Source organism: Salmo trutta, chromosome 6 (assembly GCF_901001165.1).
Source record: "Salmo trutta chromosome 6, fSalTru1.1, whole genome shotgun sequence".
Taxonomy (NCBI): Eukaryota; Metazoa; Chordata; class Actinopteri; order Salmoniformes; family Salmonidae; genus Salmo; species Salmo trutta.
In genome coordinates this window covers 13,485,911-13,494,021 of record NC_042962.1, presented here as the reverse complement: position 1 = coordinate 13,494,021, position 8,111 = coordinate 13,485,911, and positions in this window count along the sequence as shown.

Sequence of the window (8,111 nt, the reverse complement as noted above, 5' to 3'; positions counted from 1 at the left end):
AGGCGCAACCATCGCCGCCCGCCAGCCGGGCGCAGCCAGGGTCGCCCGCCAGCCGGGCGCAACAAGGGTCGCCCGCCAGCCAGGCGCAACCATCGCCGCCCGCCAGCCGGGCGCAACCATCGCCGCCCGCCAGCCGGGCGCAACCATCGCCGGCCGCCAGCCGGGCGCAGTCAGTGTCGCCCACCAGACCTTCGGCGCGGCCAGGTGCGCCACCGAAGAGGGCGACGTCAAGGGTGGAGCAGAGGCCACGTCCCGCACCTGAGCCGCCGCCGTAAGAAGGCCCACCCGGACCCTCCCCTTCAGAGTCAGGTTTTGCGGCCGGAGTCCGCACCTTTGGGGGGGGTACTGTAACGCCCTGGCCATAGAGAGGGGTTTTTGTTCTTTATTTTGGTTAGGCCAGGGTGTTACATTGGGTGGGCGTTCTATGTTCCTTTTTCTATGTTTTTGTATTTCTTTGTTTTGGGCCGTGTGTGTGGCTCCCAATCAGGCACAGCTGAAGCTCGTTGCTGCTGATTGGGAGTCACACATAAGGAGCATGTTTTTCCTTTGGGTTTGGGGGTAATTGTTCCTGTCAGTGTTTTGTACCAGACAGGACTGTTTGCTGTCAGTTTGCTCTTTTCTTGTTTTGTATAGTGTTCATGTTGTTTACATTAAATTGTAATAATGAACACTAACTCCGCTGCACCTTGGTCCACTTCTTCAGACGACGGCCGTTACACAATGGACATTCGGGTGCTTTCATAAATTTGCTCTGGCGATCTACTCCGATTTCAGAGCACTCTCGTCTGAGTGTACCAGAGTGCAGAATAATGAATTTACGAGCGCTCAACACCCGTTGAATATGGCCGGTGTCAGTAAACGTCGGCAAAAAAGCATAATTAAATTGTTTCCAGCAGCACAGTTACAGTCACCAATGCTCTAGTTAACACAAAAACGCTACGGTCTGAATTTACAAACTGACAATCTGACAACTCTCTGAATTTATGAGCACAGACACTCCAGATTGAATTTAACTAGGCAAGTCCGTTAAGAACAAATTCTTATTTACAAGGACAGCCTACTCCTTCCTCCTCGTCGGGGAATTGAACCCCAGTCTCCCGCATGCCCTGCCCGCACGACACAGGGATTCTTTAGCTAAATAGCCCAGTACTGTACTGCCGACCGTCACGTTGTGCAGCGCCATATTTTCCATTCCATACTAATGGAAACCCAGAGGGTTTTTTGTTTTTCTTGGAATAGAAACACCATAATATTAATCAAATGAATTAAGCAAGTACAAGTCAAAAGTTTGGACCCACCTACTCATTCCAGGATTTTTCTTTATTTGTACTTTTTTCTATATTGTAGAATAATAGTGAAGACACAACTATCACAACTATGAAATAACACATGTGGAATCAGTTAAGAACAAATTCTTATTTACAAGGACAGCTTACTCCTTCCTCCACGTTGGGGAATTGAACCACGGCCTGTCTAATGAAGGCAAATAATTTAGAATCCTCCAATCCTCTTATGCTGTAGCCTACTCCCGACCGTCATGTTGTACAGCGCCATATTTTCCATTCCATCCTGACGGAAACCCTGAGGGTTTTGTTTTTTGTTTTTCTCAGAATAGAAACACCATAATATTCATCAAATTAATTAAAAGCCAAATTTCTTAAAATCAATCCCATATACTATATTATTACAAAAAAGGTTTTAAATTCTCTGGTAATGCCAATACGGAAGACTATCAAATGCTTTTCAAAGATGCCCTCTGGTGGTCAAACTAGAAAGAACTAATGAAAAAATGTCTGACAATTAAATAATATGCCACAGAATGCTGCAGCATCCCGCAAGGTGTGCTGCAGTATGACACAACTTTTAAAGGAGCAACCACTCCTGTATGTACATGTGTATGTGTGTTCAAGGTGAACAAGGTCCTGAGGAATCATCATATCAAACCTCACTGAATGTTTTCTATTGACAACATCATCAGACGAGCTGTACAGGCAGTAATCACCATCCTCATACCAGGTGTGTGTGTTCACTGCTGATGTGCACAATGAAAAGGCTTGCTGTATAAATGCAGCTTCTTCCTCAGCGAAATGTGCAATTGGAGCAACCTCTAGCCCTCCCCCCTGACCTTTAGTTACTGCTGCACAGGGAGAGAGTACCAGCAGGTCTTAAAGACAAAGCTACAGCAAAGCCAACATGACCTGGAGTTGGTCAGCATCAGACACAGACCCCCAGGCACACACTGTTTTGGTTCAGTGTGTATGTTTACTTTGTGTTTTGGTTCAGTGTGTATGTTTTCTTTGTGTTTTGGTTCAGTGTGTATGTTTTCTTTGTGTTTTGGTTGGTTGTTGAATTTTGGTTGAAGTTGAGTTTGGCATTGGTTGATTACATTATTACATCAAATGTCAAGTGTGTGTGTGTGTGTGTGTACACTTTTGTGTCAACACGTACTAGGACAACAACCACCTTCTGTATCTCTCTCTCTCTCTCTCTGTGTGTGTGTGTGTGTGTGTGTGTGTGTGTGTGTGTGTGTGTGTGTGTGTGTGTGTGTGTGTGTGTGTGAAGGGGTGGGGTGCTGTGTCGTATCTGGCGGGGGATCCAGAGGCACACAGAGCGAGAGAGGCTGACGAGGGACGGCCCCAAAGATGATGGGGTACATGGACTACGACTACCTTATATATATAGTAGCTGGGGACTTTAATACAGGAAAACTTAAATCAGTTTTACCAAATTTCTATCAGCATGTTAAATATGCAACCAGAGGGAAAATAACTCTGGACCACCTTTTGCTAGCACAGACTGGAATATGTTCTGGGATTCCTCCAATGGCATTGAGGAGTACACCACATCTGTCATTGGCTTCATCAATAAGTGCATCCATGACGTCGTCCCACACAGTGACCATACGTACATACCCCAACCAGAAGCCATGGATTACAGGCAGCATCCACTGCCGCTTTCAAGGAGTGGGACTCTAACCCAGAAGCTTATAAGAAATCACGCTATGCCCTCCGATGAACCATCAAACAGGCAAAGCGTCAATGCAGGACTAAGATCGAGTCATACTACACCGGCTCTGATGTTCGTTGGATGTGGATATGCTCTCCGCAGCCGATGTGGATAAGACATTTTGACAGGTCAACATTCACAAGACGGATTACCAGGACGTGTAAAGCAAGCATGCGCTGACTAGATAGCAAGTGTCTTCACTGACATTTTCAATCTCTCCCTGTCCAAGTCTGTAATACCAACATGTTTTTACGCAGACCACCATTGTGCCAGTGCCCAAGAACACTAAGGTAACCTGTCTAAATGACTACCGACGCATAGCACTCACGTCTCTAGCCATGAAGTGCTTTTTAAGGCTGGTCATGGCTCACATCAATACCATCATCCCAGAAACACTAGACCCACTCCAATTTGCATACCGCCCCAAGAGATCCACAGATGATGCAGTCTCCATTGCACTCCACAATGCCTTTTCCCACCTGGACAAAAGGAACACCTATGTGAGAATGCTATTCATTGACTAAAGCTCAGTGTTCAACACCATAGTGCCCTCAAAGTTCATCACTTAGCTAAGGACCGTGGGACTAAACACCTCCCTCTGCAACTGGATCGTGGACTTCCTGATGGGCTGCCCCCAGGTGGTAAGGGTAACAACACATCCGCCACGCTGATCCTCAACACTGGGCCCCTCAGGTGTGCGTGGTCAGTCCCCTCCTGTACTCCCTGTTCACTCATGACTGCACGGCCAGGCACGACTCCAACACCATCATTAAATTTGCCGTAGGCCTGATCACCGACAACGACGAGACAGCCTATAGGGAGGAGGTCAGAGACCTGGCCGTGTGGTGACAGGACAACAACCTCTCCCTCAACGTGATCAAGACAAAGGAGATGATTGTGGTCTACAGGAAAAAGAAGACCGAGCACACCCCCATTCTCAATGACGGGGCTGCAGTGGAGCAGGATGAGAGCTTCAAGTTCCTTGATATGCACATCACCAACAAACTAACAGGGTCCAAGCACACCATGATAGTCATGAAGCAGGCACAACAAAACCTATTCCCCCTCAGGAGACTGAAAAGATTTGGCATGGGTCCTCAGATCCTCAAAAGGTTCTACAGCTGCACCATCGAGAGCGTCCTGACTGGTTGCATCACTGCCTGATATGGCAACTGCTCGGCCTCCGACCGCAAGGCACTACAGAGGGTAGTGCGGACGGCCCAGTACATCACTGGGGCCAAGCTTCCTGTCATCCAGGTCCTCTATACTAGGCGGTGTCAGAGGAAGGCCCTAAAAATTGTCAAAGACTCCAGCCACCCTAGTCATAGACTGTTCTCTCTGCTATCACATGGCAAGCGGTACTGGAGTGCCAAGTCTAGGTCCAAGAGACTTCTAAACAGCTTCTACCCCCAAGTCATAAGACTCCTGAACATTTAGTCAAATGGCTACCCAGACTTCTCCGTAAAGCTATTTTAAAATCTGACACAGCGGTTGCATCCAGGAGTAGTCTATCAATAATTCTTTAAATAATTGTTATATATTTTGTCAACGTTTATGATGAGTATTTTTGTAAATTGATGTGCACATTCACCGGAGGTTTGGTGGGAATACATTTTCTGAACATCCCGCGCCAATGTAAAATGCTGTTTTTGGATATAAATATGAACTTTATCGAACAAAACATACATGTATTGTGTGACATAATGTCCTAGGAGTGTCATCTGATGAAGATCGTCAAAGGTTAGGGCCTCATTTAGCTGTGTTTTGGGTTTTATTGACACATGTCCTTGCTTGGAAAATGGCTGTGTGATTATTTTTGTCTATGTACTCTCCTAACATAATCTAATGTTTTGCTTTCGCTGTAAAGCCTTTTTGAAATCGGACAATGTGGTTACATCAAGGAGAAGTGTATCTTTAAAATGGTGTAAAATAGTTGTATGTTTGAGAAAGTTGAATTATGACATTGTTGTTTTTGAATTTGCCGTCCTGATATTTCACTGGCTGTGTCCCGCAGGTGGACGCTAGCGTCCCACGTAGCCCATAGAAGTTAACAAGTTAACTGAAGCTATGGTACATGTTTCTAAATGGATGACTAATTCTTGCCTGTATTTAAATATTGACAAGACTGTTTATGTACCCCTCTAAGAAATCCATAGATTCTTCCCAACGAGCTGTTCTTGTTAATGGGGAGAATCTGAAAGTTGCGTCTAACTTCAGGCATCTCAGCGTCATTTTGGACTCCAACTTGACATTTAAGAAACGTGAAGAAGATGGTTAACACGGTCAAGTTTGGATTATCCAACTTTAGGTTTATAAGACCTTTCCTTCCTCTGGAGGCTGCCAAACTATACATGCATGCTATGATCTTCTCACATCTGAGATATTGCCGCACATGCTGGTCAAAAGCAGGAGCTACTATTCTGAAACCATTTGAATCACTCTACAAACAAACACTTAAGATTTTTGATAACAAACCAAATAGTCACCCATTGTCATACAATTTACAAAAATAATTGATTTAGTCTGGATAGCTTTAAGCAGTATGTAGATGCAAGCCTTGTCTTTAAGGTCCTGCGTGGTCTTGCCCCTCCACCCCTATGCCGGCATATCATGCTCAAAGAAAGAACCTCCAGGATAACTATCAGACCTCAGGATAAGACCAGAGGAGACAGAGGGCTGGGAGACAGAGGTTTAATCCTTGATACATAAAACGTGGGATGTATACGGAGGGTGCGGGGCAATAGAAGACGAACAGCAGAGGAGCTAAGGATCTTGGAGTTAGGGAAAGGGCCGATAAAACGGGAGTAAAGTTTGCAGGATTCTACCCAGAGGGGCAGATCCCGAGTAGACAGCCATACGCTCTGCCCAAGACAATAGCGGGAGCCGGGGTCCGGTGGCGGTCCACTTGTCGACGATAGCTGGAGGTGGTCTTGAGAAGAGCGGACTGAGCTCTCTTCCAGGTGTGCCAGTGGTGGACAAAGATCTGGGCAGAGGGTATGTTGATCTCTTGCTCTGGGAAGAGCGGGGGCTGATAACCGACAGAGCAGTCGGAGAGCGATAGCCCAGTGGCCGAGCAAGGTAGGGTCTTCCCGGGCATATTCCACCCACACGAGTTGCTGGCTCCTGGTGGTAGGGTTGGCCGAGACGAGGCATCAAAGAGTTGTCTCCAGGTCCTGATTGGCAAGCTCTGACTGGCCATTAGATTGAGGATAAAACCCAGAGAATAGGCTCGTCAACAACCCAATGAGTGTGCAGAACGCCTTACAGAACCGGGACGAGAACTGAGTATCCCGGTCGGAGACCATGTCCACCGGAAGTCCATGGATCCAGAAGACGTGCTGCACCATGAGCTGGGCTGTCTCCTTGGCAGAATGTAGCTTGGGGAATGAAATGCACGGCTTTGGAAAACCTGTCCACTACTGTGAGAATAGTGGTGTTGCAATCAGACGAAGGGAGACCAGTGACGAAGTCCAGGGATATATGTGACCAGGGAAGGTGAGGGACAGGAAGAGATTGATGGAAGCCAGCCGGAGCTTTCCGAGGAGTCTTGTTCTGAGCAAAGACAGTGCAGGCAGCGACGAACGCAGAGACATCAGGGACCATGGTGGGCCACCAAAAGCATTGTTGCACAAAGGCCAAGGTTCGACGGGAGCCAGGGTGGCAGGCAAGCCTGGAGGAATGAGCCCATTCCAGGACCAGGGAGCGGGCAGTGTCTGGGACAAACATCTGGTTAGTGGGGGGGGGGGGCCCGGCATACGGACCTGGTTCTCTACTCCCCAGACGAGGGTAGCCGCCAGGCACGAGGTAGGAAGGATGGTCTCGGGGTCCAAGGGTGTAGATGCGGTGCTATAACTATGTAAAGCGCATCCGGCTTAACATTCTTAGACCTCGGCGGTAGGAGATGGGGAAGTTGAACCGGCCCATTGAGCTTGCCTAGAGTTGAGACGCTTGGCGATGCGGAGATATTCCAGGTTCTTGTGGTCCTTCTACTCTACGAATCCAAGTTCTGCCCCCTCTAACCAGTGTCTCCACTCCTCCAGCCCCCCCCCCCCCCCCCCCCCCCCCCCCCCCCCCCCCCCGGGGTGGTGTAGTGCCTGGGAGAAGGTTGATCCCGCAGTCATAGGGTTGATGTGGAGGAAGCGAAGTGGCCCGGGCCTTGCTGAAAACCTCCCGGAGGTCCTGATACTCCGCGGAGAGGTTCGAGGCTTCTTCTGAGCACACAGGAAGACGTCCCGGGGCAGGCTACGCCGAATTCAGGCAATGGGCGTGACAGAATAGGTTTCCAGCCCATGATAGTACCAGCAGTCCAGTTGATAAGGGGAGTGTGGCGCTGGAGCCAAGAACCCCAATACCACGGGAACCTGAGGAGACTTGATGAGCATAAACTGTATAGACTCACTGTGGTTCCCAGACACACGCAAGTGAATAGGAGTAGTATTGTGGGTGACCCTGCCTATAGAGCACCCATCCAGTGCTCAAATGTCCATGGGAATGGAGAGGGGCTGAGTGGGGATGCCCAGCTCAGACACCAGGATGGCAAAGTATTGCCCACAAAGATCTCCTCCACTGCACACGCCCAAGGGGGAGCAAAACCGGACAGGAAGATCACGTCTGTGACTAAACCCACTCAAGTGATGCACACCTCCTAGGGACGGCATGGAAGAGCACTAGTAAGCCAGTGACTCAGCCCCCGTAATAGGGTCAGAGGCAAAGAATCCCAGTGGAGAGAGGAGAGTCGGCCAGGCAGACACAGCAACGGGCAGTTCGTCACTCCAGTGCCGCCAGACTATACTCAATCATAGGACCTACTGAAGAGATGAGTCTTCAATAATGACTTAAAGGTCGATCACATGGGTAGGCAGACCATTCCATAAAAATTGAGCTCTATAGGAGAAAGCCCTACCTCCAGCTGTTTGCTTTTAAATTCTAGGGCCAATAAGGAGGCCTGCGTCTTGTGACCGTAGCGTACATGTAGGTATGTACGGCAGGACCAAATCGAAGAGATAGGTAGGAGCAAGCCCATGTAATGCTTTGTAGGTTAGCAGTAAAACCTTGAAATCAGCTCTAGCCTTAACAGGAAGCCAATGTAGAGATGTAACCGATGT